A 2941-nucleotide genomic window follows, 5' to 3' on the forward strand; every position below is an offset into this window, starting at 1 on the left:
TTTCTATACACCACATGATCCCATAAATTCCTAAAAAACCAGCCCCACGAGCACTTTCCTCTAATACAATGGCGTATGCAACCGGATAGACGTGACTATTTGTATCTACTGAGGTAGCTATTAACAATGTTCCTTCATACTTCCCATATAAATGGGTTCTGTCAATTTGAAGTAGCGGTCTGCAATGCTTGAAACCCTCGATAACAAGTCCAAATGACCAAAACATGCTACTAAACATTACAAGCCTTTCATCACAATCCACCTCATTTAGCCTCTAATGGATGACTGTACCGGGGATTGTGATTTGCAAGATATTCATCCATTTGGGCAACAAATTGTATAATTCGATCCAATCTTCGAATATCTTCGCAATTTCCTTTCTTCTTCCGTTCCACACTTTCCAGTAACTAACGAAATAACCACACCGTTTCAAGATAATATCTTGTAATGTTTTGATGTCAACTGACGTATTTATTTTCACTATGCTGCTTACCTCAGATGCAATTAGATCTGAGTCCAATTGATTGTGATCCTGACTCGGCTTGTATATACACAAGAATGCGGGTCATTGTACTGGGTAATTTCAAATTTACCATGTTTTTCACAGCAAACAGCGTGAAGTCTCCACGTGCACCCATTGTCATATCTTTTTTACACTTGACATCCCATGTTGTTTTCTTCGACTCAATGACTTCAAAATTTTGATGTCGAATGATTGAATAGTTTTTCACTGCATGTTCTAAATCCAATTTGGAATTGAATATCATCCCCTTAAGCAGTGAATCAGACCCCATATTACTGTCATCCTCCGTTGTCGAATCGGGTTCAATGGTCATCTCATTCAGGTCTATCTCAGTAAATGTTTCGAGGACTTCATGTACGCCATAAAATTGACCAGGTAGTTGATTTAGATCAATATCATCATCGTCTATTTCAACTTCTTCGTCGCTTGTGGCAATAGTTAGATCACACTGCTCATCCTCCACAACATGGCTTTTCAACTCAACAATAGTTTCGACTTATTCTCTCGTTGATGCTGGACTTGGGACACTGGATTGGGATATATACAGTTCAACTCTATTTGGAGGGTATGGAGTGTTGCTCATCATGAACCGTACATCAGTCTCACTTCGTAATGAGATGGGGATATAGAAAGTAGATCCCGCTACATAACTACCATATCTAAATATTACCTCTACCCCATTATCTCTATTTATGGATAATACATCACATAATTCATCGATTAATGTGTTGAAGTCAAACTTGACGATGCATGTTTATATGAAGAAATGGTTGCCTATCATATTCTATCCCGTTTGACCCATTAACAATATTTCCATGCATATATCATAAAAATTCCACAATGTCCATCGTAGTTTGGCAAATGCAATATGATATTTATCATAATATTTGCAAGTATATATTAGGCCAACTATATTAATGTGTTATTACTATTTTTTAAAATATGTACAAATAAAGGAATGTTTTTTTTTTAATAAACAAACAAAATATTAAGGGATGCATTATCATTTGACCATAAATCAATGATAAATATTCTTTTATATTGAAATGAATCTTTGTTCTTTAATCATCATAAAATTTACAACATCACAATATTACTAACAATAACATTAACATTCAATAATGAATACATCATTCCAAATAATGGTAAATAACTATATACATACCTTTTGAATAACTTGATTGTAGAGTTTTCTCAGAAACAATGTATAAAAAAAAAAAACAATACAAAATTATGGATATTTTTTTACTATGTAATATTTTTTTTACTAAAATAATAGACATTAGGAACATATTAATAATTTTATATTAATAGTCATTAGGAACATATTATATTATTTTTATTAATGACTTTTTTTTTTTTTATATGTTTCTAAACTCTTAACTATTAACTTTTTTATATGTTTTTTTTCTTTTCTCCACAAAATAAAGTAATATCACTATTTTTTTCCCCATTAGAAACATATTATTAATTTTACATTAAAAACTACTAATAAATTTTAAAATTTTGGCAAAATGAAAAATAATTTAAATATAACTTTTATATAACTTTTACATTTAAAAAGATCTATTTTTTCCATTAAGAACATATTTAAATACATATTTTTAGATTCTGTTAAAATTTTCTTTCAACGTGAATTAAGGATAATTTTTTATTTTTAACAATTTTTGTTAGAATACTTTTACTAAAAGTATAATAAAAAAAAACATTATTTTTACTATGTAATATATTTTTTATTAATGATTTTTTATGTGTTTAAACATAAATAATTGAATGTTTTAGTTTAAATCCAATACCGCTATTAACTTTAAATTCTTTCTTTAATTTATTTTAGTTTTTTTTTCTCCACAAAATAAAGTAATATCACTATTCTTTTCTCTACATATTCTTAATTTTATCTTAAAAACTACTAATAAATTTTAAAATTTTGGCAAAATGAAAAAAGATTTAAATATAAATTTTACATTTAAAAAGATTTATTTTTTTCCATCAAGAACATATTTAAATACCTATTTTTAGAATTCGTTAAAATTTTCTATCAACCTATTTTTAGAGTTATTTTTTTCCATTAAGAACATTAATTTTTTCATTAATGATTTTTTTATATGTTTAAACATAAATAATTTGAGACTATGATGTAATATTTTAAAAATCTAAATATCAACCAAATACTAACTAGAAAAGCAACAAAATATAATTCGTTTTAGTTAATCACATGTAATTCTCCCTTATGATAACCAATTATAAAAAAATATATCAACTTATTAAAAGAAAAATATTGCACACTACCAAAAAAAGAAAAAAGACTTTCCACCTTACCAAATATTCCAACTTACCAAAAAAAACTTTGAATAATATCCACAGCAACAAAATAAACATTAAAAAAATCAGTAAAAATTAACAAAAATTTAATTCAAA

This window comes from Benincasa hispida, chromosome 9, assembly GCF_027475165.1.
Source record: "Benincasa hispida cultivar pf3 chromosome 9, pf3_genome.v1.1, whole genome shotgun sequence".
Classification (NCBI taxonomy): Eukaryota; Viridiplantae; Streptophyta; class Magnoliopsida; order Cucurbitales; family Cucurbitaceae; genus Benincasa; species Benincasa hispida.